This window comes from Ambystoma mexicanum, chromosome 2p (assembly GCF_040938575.1).
Source record: "Ambystoma mexicanum isolate Mex_15411 chromosome 2p, UKY_AmexF1_1, whole genome shotgun sequence".
Taxonomy (NCBI): Eukaryota; Metazoa; Chordata; class Amphibia; order Caudata; family Ambystomatidae; genus Ambystoma; species Ambystoma mexicanum.
Window position 1 is genome coordinate 919,095,220 of NC_090923.1, and position 10,721 is coordinate 919,105,940.

At 43.6% G+C, this 10,721-nt stretch overlaps 1 protein-coding gene across 1 annotated transcript in view; it reads right to left on the reverse strand.

Moving 5' to 3' along the window:
• The window catches only part of NKPD1 (NTPase KAP family P-loop domain containing 1), a 65,274-nt gene extending 54,777 nt beyond the window's left edge, over positions 1 to 10,497 (reverse strand). Inside the window, exon 1 of the mRNA XM_069644637.1 lies at positions 10,453 to 10,497. The gene's annotated coding sequence lies outside the window, so the exon portion shown is untranslated. The remainder of the gene's footprint in view (positions 1 to 10,452) is intronic.
• Between the last annotated feature and the right edge of the window lie 224 nt (positions 10,498 to 10,721).

Consider the following 10,721-nt stretch of genomic DNA (forward strand, 5'->3'; position numbering starts at 1 on the left):
AATCTCCATGAGAACAAAAGATATTGGTGTGCGCTCCCTAAAGCTGGAGAGAATCCTTGATAAGGATGACAATCTGATACTCAGCAGAAGAACGGAGATTGAACTGCTGCACTGCATCCCAAATTTAAGACAACAGACCAAAAGATCTGAAGATCATCAAATTTGGTGACGAACAGCGTATCGATTGTATCGATATTCATATAACCCACCAGTGGTCAAGGGCATGTTGATAGATGCAGCAGATAGCCTGCTATTGTTGGGCTTTGATCTCACACAGGTAAAGACTCCAACAGAGGTAGACGCGTTACCACCAGTGCAAAAAGTGTTGCCCAGTAGAGAGACAGGATTAGCAGGAGATGCAAACAGCCAACCTCCACAAGGAAAACCGGACTTAAGAGCCAGATCGCATTATCTGGATCCTCTACAGATGGGCCAGGTTCCAGAGGACCCGGGATCAATCTTGAGCATGACCACCAAACCGGACCAGTGCCTGCATCAAGTCAGGAATGTCAGAACCACTACTCGGGTTCCACTAGTGATTGGTCTTGGCTACTGTGTGCTATAGCACTTCACGAACAACCGCAGCCACTCAAGAAGCCTTGTGATCCCTCTCCAAAGAGATTTTGTAAAAACTGGGACATGTCCAGGACGACACAACTTAAAACGGTCCCATGGAACACCAGAGGCTTTTCACACCTTACCGAAATCAGTGATAAAAATTTGGGAGATTACGATCTAATGTGCTTCCAAGAAACTTGGCTATGTGAAAAGCCAGCACTCGATGGATACGAACTCACTTTGAGCCCAGCAATAAAAGGTAATAAAGGGAGACCTAAATCAGGCCTACTAACAGCGATAAAATCAGAGAGCGCACTCATAGGGTGACAGGTCCCTGAAACGCCACAAGTTCCACAAAATCCATCTAAATTGGTCCTATGTGGAGATTTAAATGCAAAATGCTTAAACGATGGCCAGCAGTCGATGGGCTCAAATCAAGGGGTAAACGTACAACAAGAGGCATTTTGTGGTCATCATTCATGGCCTCCAGGGATATTTACATGCAAAACGGTTACATCAAGGGGGATATACCGCCACAGGCAATATGGGAGAGAGAGGATCGATCTTCAATAATATATTACATCATGTCTAAAGAAATCTTCACCCTTTCGTTACAATGTTCAGGTTGGTAAAGACAACAAACAGTGACCACCACTTGTTATACATGGAATGGACCGCTACTTTTCCTGGTGACAGACAGATAATGCCTGTGGACATGTCTGAATGCAGTGGAGGAAAGAGACTAAAATTGATAAGGTGTAACATCAATAACCTTACAACTGACTTTGTACATAAAGTATTTGAATTAGGATTAGAACTCCTTTGGCGCACTTTAGGTACTCCCTGACTAAGGCATCATGATGAGTGACATTCAATAATTAAGTTCTCAATTCATGTATCTTGTGTGGTTTTTGCTTGTTAAAAGCTGAAGGGTGAATTTGCTTGAAGCTGTATAACTGTTTATATGTTTATACGTACATTTGGAGTCCTTTATGTATCTGAGCGACACAGTTCAATTACATATTGTGCACTTTACTAGCCATTTGGTGACTAGCACTCAGCATTTTGTTTTGGTAGCACTAGTCACCTTGTTAGTTTTTATATGTTAGTATGTATGTACATGTTTTTAACATTGTATGGTTTTTTTATTAAAATTCACTTTTTTAACAGAATCAGTAATGAAGTCAGGTTGTATTCTCCTTGAACTTCGTGCTCCTACTGTCCTAAATTGCTTCATAACGTGACTTTTCCGAATATTCCAGTGAACCTTGTATCCATAACTACTTTAGGTGCGGGAGCCCATTTTGTGTTCCTACCATCCTTAAAAGCCACAATAGAATGGAACAGCCAGGCACTGTACAGGAAATGTCTTGTATCCCCTCAACCCTTGATCTTGGATATAATTAACAAGGAATTAACATCTCAGAATAGCCTGATGTTAAATAACTGGGCAAGCAACAACATTGAGAAATTGAATGACATTGGATGTTATAACAGAGATTGTATTTCTTAATGATAATTACAATAGGTGATTTCTCTGTTTTTTCATTGGGGTTGCATAACGTCAGCCATTCTAAACTTCATTAATTTCGAATCATGTTCACTGCTCTACACCAAAGAACCGAAACATGTCTGTGTTCACTCAGCACCTTTTGGAGAAGTCTTTCTTTGGCCAGCACATGGACATTTAAAGTGACAAAGCCTTCAGTGTGTGTCTTTAGGGAATATATGCATGCCTTCCACCCCATCCGGCGAGTTCACTATGTGGTAAAAGCCAAGATATAGCAATGGACGGAGTGGAGTTTGAGAAACTGCAGTTTATCACAGGTTTATGAGCCTCTGCAAGGCAGAACAAAGAACGTCATCTAGTGGAGAGCTGAAACCCTAACTGCCCATTTCATAAAAGCTACTAAGCTATCTTTGTAAGAGACCTAGGGGGGATCCCATGGTGAGGGAGAACATTTAAATGGAAACAGGCGAAAGGCCCTAATGCCGGGCCTGTATAGGTCACTAGCAGAAACACACAATGTAAACCGTAACTCGAATCGTATGCTACGAGTCTGAGCTAAACTAGCTGTAGGCGTGCCTCTTTCGGTGCAGTTGTGTTTGAGATGCTGATCGAGGATGTGAGATACACACAACACAGACGCGCATCAACAGACACTACTGCTAGGAAGATGAACCACGTAATATGAATTTTTAGGGAGCAATTTGGCTTCTTTTACTGAGCAGTAACTCCAATCTCACTGGTTTTAAATTGAGGGTGTACTGCTTACCGATTATAATGATACATAGGAACAACCCAATGTAGCGTTACCAGCCAAGCAGGAATGCAGCACACGCCTCGATGTTTCATAAAATGGCTGAGTCAGTGTTTATTGCGCCTTTGCAACTGATAGGCACTTAATTTAGCCTGTTATTGTTTGTGTATCGCATTACTTTGCTGACGTACGGTCTTCCTGGAACCATCAGTGTGAGCAATATGAGCTGGCATGTACTAAGTAACATGCTTCTGGAAAGCACCGAACACGTGCCGGCATCCCGCGTGAGAGTGGCCATTCGCTCTGTCGCTCCGGCTGTTGCATCCTCCGCTCCTTTGCTACGTCAGGCGCCACAGCAGTGCATATCTGGCGCACGGCAGAGAAAGAGTCACATCCTAACATGGTTACGGGCACCGGCATCACCACAACTCACAGTCCACCTCTTATATAATGATGTCATTTCAATCCCTGCATGGTGATAGTCATCACTGTGGTCTGGGCAGGGACTACCAAAACTGGCTGGATCTTGGGCCTCATGGCGCCTCACCTCGGTCCACCGGTGGCCAGGCCTCAACGGAGAGAGTACATGGCAAGACGACACTGAGCAACACAGGTTCGATCCTCTGGGCCGCATTTAGAAACCTCTGGGTGGTACCTTATAAATAAACAATTATAATTATACAAAATCAAGCAGGATGTGACTTTCAATGACCACTCTCCTGGTCGTTCAATGTACGCTCCGCCTCCAGCTGACCTGCCCTACCATATCAGGTTAAAAAAAAACCTCATACAGCTTCTCATCTACACACCTGTTGCCCCTCCTGCAGCGACCTTAAATTTCAGCCATCACAGATGAGTGAGTGCCCTTGTCTAGGGTACACTGGCAAATTAATGCCCTCAAGGTTTTAGGTCTGAGGAAGCGACAGATTGAGATTGAGGGCGTTATAGGCCAATATTCAATCCAAGATACCAGACTCCAAGCTACTCCATTTCAAGAACACCCAATTCAGGATCACCCAATATACGACTGCTCAATTCAATACAACCAACTTCATAAACTCTCTCCAGGACCACCCAGTCCAAAACACCTGACTCCAGATGCCCTATTCCAAGACACCCAATCGAAGACAGCTTATCTCAAGGCGTTCCACTCCAACGGGACTAACCCTAGGCCCTACCCCAGCCCTGAAGACACCCTACTAAAAGACCGTCCCCAAAAAATGCACTTCAACCCCGTTCTGATGGCTCATGAGTGCTGAGCTTGCCAAACTCCCATTCCCTTGAATTGGGCACATTTTATTAGCCTAGAGCAATCACAGCTATGGGTGTACTTGACAGTCCAATATGCTCACTTGTTCACCCAAAGACACAATAGTAACAGAGAGAAGGTCTCTTTGGGGCACTGATTTCCATCAGGCAAAGTGAGTGGCACTCTTCACAGTCGTTTTGATAAATAAAGCATCCGGATTCCAAAATGTCATTTGGTAGAAAAAAGGTTTCTTTATTTGGATCCTTACAACTCAGCAAGCAAAATTTAAAAGTTAAAATTACAGGCCATCAAAATATGGCACTCCCATAGTGCAAAAAAGTGCGCGTTTCCGGGCGTTAACGCGTTTCGCGGCAAATCTCGCCGCTTGTTCACTACTCAAGCCCCCAACAACCAGTGAGTTTTAAAACATTAGTGCAGAGCATACGGGAAACACTGGAGATTATTTTAGCCAAAATAGAAGAAGGACTCCCTTTGCCAATGCACATCTTGTCTAGCGAAAGCATGGTGGCCATCTTATAATGTGACAGAGGTAGTGCTTTTAACTCTTATATGCAGCATTTTCTACACAAGACACATGTAGTACCCCTCGTACATCGAATGTTTTGAATTGTGCTTGAGTATCCTATGTTTTAGGGATTCCGTGCATTTTTAAAACACAGTGTCTGACATTTCAAATCTAATGTCATATACATGCCCAACTTGCCACAGAATTATAAACAGCCACATAGATATTTAACGATATTTTAGTTCTACCGAACAAGTGCACGATGCACTAACAGGGTCATGGGCCACCCAGCCACAATGTGCGATTAACGCCTAGTGGCTTCTTTGATCAGCATAGCATTGGCTTTCTCAGAAACCTTTGTATTTTATGAAATGCATATTGCACCAATGGCTATGTTGGTTAGTGATCCAGTTGTCCCATCTTTGGCTTACAATCGGCAGCACAATTCTTATTCTACGCAGTACATAGGGATCCTATGATATGCTGGTAGCAAGATGATGCCTACTACAAGGGCAGTCACTCTGATAGTGTGGCTGTCTTCAGTGCTCTCCAATTAATAAGGTGCATAGTGCAAAAGGCGACAAGCGCCAAACTTTTTCTAATTTAGCAGTATGATGTTATTCGTAAGTAATGCATTGGAATCCTTACGTGCCAACATGTCAATAGACCACATCGTGCAGTGGCAACAATTATGATGATTCCATAAGGTGCATAGTGCAAATAGCGACAAGCGCCAAACCTTTTCTGATTTAGCAGCATGGTATTGTTCATATAAAAGCCTTAGAATCCTTAAGTGCCAATATATCGGGAAACCACATCATGCAGTAGCAATGAGTGTGATCATGTTCCTGTCTCTGATGTTCTAAAATGTGTAAAGTGCATAGTGCAGTAGCAGCAGTATTGGTCAGCATAACAATGTATCACGACTAAAACTTTCAGTTAGCAGCATAGTTGGTTTTGTGCAAAATTGCATTAGACTCATAAAGTGCATACATATCCATAAAGTGCAAGGTGCAATAGCAGCAATTCTTATCAGTTGCATACTTATTCCATAAAATCATTTCTGAATTTACCCATTGCAAAATGCATTGAACTGTTGCATCCAGTGTATCTCGCACGGAACCTAATAATACAATTCTTTACCAAATTGCACCTTTACTAGTTTTGTCCACTGCATTTCTAAAGGCTCCTTAAAATCCACCAGTTCCCAACATCTCTGGACCACATGTTAAAAATATCAACTATCACACGTGTAAATATAAAACGATAGAAACAATCACCAAGGAATCAGAAAAAATCATAAAAAATATTAAAATATTAGTGTCCAACTTTGACTCCTAATCACAGTGGCATATCATAGCGGAAATTATAACATTCTGTCTTAATTCATACATTTGTTGACTCAAAAGAGGGAAGAAAATCCAGGTGGTACAGACATCATTGTCCTAAAAAAGTGTACAGTTCTTTATCTATATTGTGCCCATACGGGAATTTGATTTCAAAGTCTAGAATGCACCTAATCTCTTTTTGTCGTAAAAGTTTTTTTTTGTTACCACCTCTGGGACCTGTATCAATTTTGTGAATCCCAAAGAAACCAAAGCTCTTCATGTTTTTGTTGTGGCAATCTGCAAAGTGCTTGGCCATAGGGTAATTAGCATCACTATTGATGATGGCTCGTACGTGCTGTTGTATGCAAATCTTTAATTTATATTTCGTACTGCCTATGTACCATTTTTGGCAGGAACATGTGAGGACATAAACAACATATTCAGTTTCACATGTGATTTTGTCCAATATCGAAACAGTTTGGACTGTAATGGGGTGTTTAAAAGAACCACAGTTCTTAGCAAACTTGCAGATGCTGCATCGAGTGCATTTGAAAAAAACCTTCTTTTGATTTGATAACCAGCTTTTCTTGTTGGTGTCTTCTTCTTTGATCATATAACTTTGAACCAGAGAGGCTTTTATAGATTGATTCCTTCTAAAAGTTATCTGAGGGCCGGTTTTGAGGTTACTACGAAGATCTTGGTCCACCATGAGGATTTTCCAGTGGTTGTTGAGAATTCGCCTAATCGCAGGTGCCTGAGTGTCAAAAGTTAGGATCAGGCGAGTACTGTCTTTTTCAGTCTTCGTCAGGTCCTTCCTCTCGGATCCTGCTATGAGACTAGATCGTTCTTTCGATCTGGCTTTGAGGTACGCTCTCTCAATCACTCTCTTGGGATACATTTGTTTTGAGAAGCATGAGCCATAATTTTGCTTTCTATGTCGTAGGATTCCAGTGTGGTGTTGTTTCTTCTCAACCTGATAAATTTGCCATACGGAACACTCCAAATAAGGTTTTTGGGGTGTCCGCTGTTCGCATGCAGTGGTGTATTTGACCCTGTAGCTTTTCTATGCAGCTCACAAGTTATCTTCTCATTCATGATTCTCACGTTGACATCGAGGAAGGTGATTAATGTGCGACAATGCGTTTCTGTGAATTGGAGATTGTTCTTGTTGAGGTTCAAACGGTTGACAAAGTCCACCCAACCCTGCTCCGTCCCTTTCCAGATAATGAAGAGATGATCAATGTATCTCAGCCATAAGATAACATTGTCTGTATATTCACGATTACTGTCTGTCCAGACTTCAAGTTCCTCCCATGCGCCCATCGTTAGATTTGCATACGATGGCGCAAAGGTGGTGCCCATAGAGAGAAGGTGTACACTGAATAGTATATACAAAGGTCTGGAAACCCCTCTACTGAGAACAAACACTGCCAAATAACCTGTTCTGTGGGTAGGTTCCCACTCAAGAGGGTCTACAACTATGTTTTAGCTCACTGCGCCTTTCACAGATGAGAAACGCCCATTTGAATATCAGTCCAGCACTGAAATGCTACACAATTCTCTGAACAAGAGTACCAACAGTAACCTCCCTGAAGAAGAGTACCAACAGCAACCATTTGCTCACTGTGCTTCAAAAGGCAACGCTCCACCTCATTGATATTATGTTATGTTACCTGAATTTATAAAGCGCACGTACGTCGGAGGCATCATGGCGCTGGTGGCACAGAGCAGAGATCACAACAAAAACGGGGGAAGTTGGAACAGTAACGTTTTCAATTTACGCTGAAAGGAGAGATGATCAGCAATCCTCTGCAAAGCACGAAGAAGTTTGTTCCAGGCATTAGCGGCTACAACAGAGAATGCCAGACCACCTGACCGAGCCAGCCTGTACCAAGCAATAGCTAGAAGAAGAGCTGATTGAGAACGTAGGGGCCGGGACGGGGAGTAGCGCACAAATTTAGCTTGTAGATACTCAGCTCCAATACCGTAAAAGGCTTGATGGCCCATACACATAGATTTAAACATAACACAGGCCTTAACGGGGAGCCAGTGTAGTTGCCTCAGTAACAGGGACATGTGGGTACCGAAAGAGGGGCGGAGAATAGATCTTGCAGCTGCATTTTGAAGCAGCTGCAATTGCTTGGTTAGATAGAGAGGCTGGCCAAGATAAAGCGAATTACAGTAATCCAAACTACTCAGTACAAGGGCAGCCACCACAGGAGCTTGGCAGGCTGTAGGGATAAAAGGAAGGAGAATCCGTAAACCCAGAGTTTAAAATGGCCAGCTTTACATACTGTCGCCACCTGTTCTTCCATGGCCAAGGAGGCAGAGAGTTTAACCCCCAGATTTCGGACGACACAGGCCTAGGAAGGGAGCTGATTGAAGGTGGCCAAAAGTCGGATTTCCAGAATAACTGGGGGAAGGGGGTACCAACAACCAGTACCTCTGTTTTGCTAGCGTTGAGCTTCAACCAGTTAGATGACATCCAGCTGCCCAGTTCCCCCAGACATTTCCTCATTCTGGCAGCAGTCTCAGACTGAGTCAAGTCCAGCCAGACAATAATCTGAGTGTTGTCCGCATAGGAATAGTAGCGGAAGCCATGGCAGGGATGTCATTTGGGGGTCGCCAGGGGTCGCAACTGCGACCTCTGTGGTGTCCCTTGCGACCTCTACTAAAAAAAAAAAAATACATTTTTTTTTTTTTTTTTTTTAAGTTATGCAAGCTCCTGGGCTGTGGCTCTTTACTTCTGGGGTGGCTGGCTTTCTTGTTCAGGCCCCTTGAAAAAAAAGACTTGATGCACTTGTTCTTATTTTTCTTCTAACACTTTCAGCACTGACCCTAAATAAGAAAGAATAGGAATACCAAATAATGTGTCTTTCTGGAATTCTATACAGTAATTGCTGGCCTCATTAAATGTTTATTTCAGGCACACTTCAGGGGGTGAGTCACTGATTTAGTCTGTTCTTAAACGCCTCACTAAGCCTAAGCCGTTCATCCTTCTGAGGTCGATAAATGAGTACCAACACAGGTTGGGTGATATTGGGTGTATATTTCTTCTATATAAAGCGCTTAATGATGTGTTATTATATAGCACTTACGCTTATCATTTGGTCATGGACGTCTGCTTGCATACACAGTCATTTGGTAATACGGGCCAATAAACACTGAACTTAATGATACATATGGCGATCCATTCTTGTATAAATGTACATCATATAGTGATATCATAACTATATTTTTCATAGTGTACAATGCTATGTGATGCCACTTCCTGTTTTGTCAACGGGTGAAATGTCGTGTTCCATCGCTACCCGCTATATCACTTTGGGGCGGGGCGTGATGTCATCAGAGGGTCAAGGGTCGGGTGATGTCACTTCCGCTACCCCTGGCATTTTGGTGAAATGACGTCCCTGAGCCATGGGATTGAAGAAGAAGAAGAAGAAGTCTAATGTAGACATTAAAAAGAATGGGAGAGATTGCCGATCCCTGAGGGACCCCACACACCAGGGAAACAGGAGGGGAATGAAAAGGTGGGAGGGAGACCGACTGAGAGTGGTCGTCAAGAAAAGCTGTGAACCAATCAAGGACACGGCCGGATAGGCTAGCGGCGGATAGACGCGAGATCAGGGTGAGGTGATCAACTGTGTCGAAAGCCGCCGGCATGATGACATTGATGAGGCCCAACAAAGCTGAACCACGTGTCTGGGGTTGCTGATGGTACTCTTGTTCAGAGGAGCATTTCAGTGCTGGACTGCCCACGTGGGAGTGACCAGAAGGTTATGCAAATTGATATTTCTCCTTTGTAAAAGGTAAGGTGAGCTTTGGCTGTGTTGTCTGTGTTCGTTCTCGGTAGAAGGGCTCCCAGGCCTCTTTGTGTACACTGAATAGTACACATTAGAAACTGGACTGGTAGCTATAACAGGTCTTAAAGTATCATTAACCTTGAAAGGATGACAGGGGAAATTGGGCTCGGATGCTAACATTTAATCTGCCTGTTACTCAAAGACTTCCACCGTAAGTGACTTAACCAAACATGCCATTTCCCTAGATTGGCCATCACCCGTTTACCACAGGTGTCCTAATGGGTAGCCAAGTTGTTGCGGACAGCAGGCATCCACTACCAGTGTGATGGGGAAAGTTAACTTCCATGTTATGATGCAAACCTAAATGGCGAAACAGCTAACACAGGGATAACCACTGAGCCAAATAACATGCCATCCTATTTTCATGTCTACGTAACCCATACTTGTGCCTACATGCACAGACATAATAGGTTGTAGCAATGCCCTGGTCCAGGCTATGTTTAGCAGGCAGCGAGGATCTCTCCTCTACCCAAAACATCAGGAAACACATTTCTAAGACTCAGAGGAACCGTGCCACTTATCGTGGACCTACCATCAATTCCTACGAACAAATGTAGTGCCTCTATCCCCCACCAGCGCTTTGAAACACTTGCCTGTGTATAGGCGCTTTATAAATAAACAATACCATACCACCACGACCATTGAGAGCAAGAATCTAGCACCCTACCTCTCCAGGCAGCCGTCCAAGTGCTGGTGTCCTGCGCCAGCTAGCTCTCCCATCTGTATGCCTCTCTCTCTCATGTTGCCTCGCTATATTAGGATTCCCTGCCCCTGTGGGGACGGGCTCGTCCAATCACAGGAGCAGAACCTGTTTTTTAATGTCCTCGCCTAACCTGTTTGTTTTCCCTTGGGCTCGAAATTACAAACTCCAGGGCTGCAACAGTCAGGAAGGAGTTTGCATAATGTTTCCACATGATGCTGGGAATAGAGCTACTG